At 32.6% G+C, this 1,561-nt stretch overlaps 1 pseudogene; it reads left to right on the top strand.

The window, feature by feature from the left end:
* LOC108971952 overlaps positions 1 to 1,561 on the top strand; it is a 7,587-nt pseudogene that overhangs the window by 3,473 nt on the left and 2,553 nt on the right.

Here is a 1,561-nt window from a genome sequence, read left to right as displayed (position 1 = left end):
CAGACTTAGAAAAAAATATTGAGGTCTGCGAAATAAACGATTTTTCAATTTAATTCAATAATAGACCTTTCGAAAAAATTTAGACACCATTATGGTACAAAATATTGTGCCTCATGTTCCCACAAAATTCATTAACGTTAAAAAAAATTCCAGAGAATATAAGACCAGAATGTAAAATTGATTTACTGTTAGGTAATATTAGCATATTACCGAGCATATTTTTTGATTTGTTAAAAGAAAAAAATAACTATTGAAAATATGAACTACGAACTCCAGAACGGTGCGTTTGAGTGGTTGATATATGAATCAACTAACAAAAGCTTCAATTTAACGCACTGTGGTGTTGTGACATTTTTAGATGAAAAACGAGATAATCAACTAAAAAGTTTCGGAAAATAAAATCCCTTGAGCACAGTACGAGAAATACCTTCGTAATAATTTAAAATTCTCTGCAGATAGTAAATTTACTGCAGCTTTTCCATTCGAAAAGAGCATTATAAACTTAGAAGATTCTTCTTCACAATCAAAAATCTCTCTAAATAGATAACTTAAAAATAACAAAACACAAAAACCAAGCTAATTTTGAAAATATTAATTCCGGGAGTATGGTACTTGGTTTGGGTAGAACATAATATTCCACCATTGCAGTAGAAGAGAGGACGAATTGAAAGCGGCACTTTAAGCCAAGATTGCAAATGTAGAAGTAAGGATAAGCAATGGCACAGCGTAAAAAGAGATGTACATTGTTTACCCTTTACCGAAGAAAAAATGCGTAATTAACCAATAGAGAGAATTTCGGTCACCGCGAACTAAAAAACAAGAAAAATAAAAACCTTATATTTACTTCGTTAAGCTTACTTATGGTTTTACCATGTACAAAATGTTTAAATATAAGTTATTTTAAAAATATTTCTGGAGTACGTTTTGAAAACAAGAAGATCTGTTGGCTTGACCAAGACAACATGGGATATAATTATCCAAAACAATTTATTTCAATACTCATTTGAAATGCACCAAATTTCAAATTCACCAAAAATTTCAAATATTCAACGATATTTGAAGAGGATTAAATGGACACAATGATTCACGGCGTCATCGCGTTCACTGGGAGGAGGATGCAAAGAGTGACTATATATACTACTCCTTGTTTGACCTGTTCTCAGTTTGTCAGCTCTCGAACTTGATTCTCGATAATGGTGGTGATTTGACAAACTTAGTACATGAAAAGCTCCCACAGTACCCGAAGTTCATCTAGGGTTTGAGCGAAGAAACTGTAACCGTTGTAGACAATTTATAAAAAATGATGAAGGAGAGACGTCGGTGTGGCAGCCATCAACTTCAACGATTCGGTACCAAGAGTAGAGTAATTTAGGGTATTGTGATATAGGCATACTTTTTTCGATGACTAATCAACATTTTGAAGAGGAAACTATTTCCCAACACATTCCGAAATAGTAATGCATTTTGTCCAGTTTTGAGGAAGATATTTGTTTAAAACTATAAAAAGTCGAAAACGTCGGTTTGTAAAAATGAGGTGGTAATGTGATTCCCAAAAAGTTAT

Source organism: Bactrocera latifrons, unplaced genomic scaffold, assembly GCF_001853355.1.
Source record: "Bactrocera latifrons isolate USDA-ARS-PBARC rearing strain unplaced genomic scaffold, ASM185335v1 scaffold_1098, whole genome shotgun sequence".
NCBI classification, from domain to species: domain Eukaryota; kingdom Metazoa; phylum Arthropoda; class Insecta; order Diptera; family Tephritidae; genus Bactrocera; species Bactrocera latifrons.
This window is presented reverse-complemented; position numbering and strand designations above follow the sequence as displayed.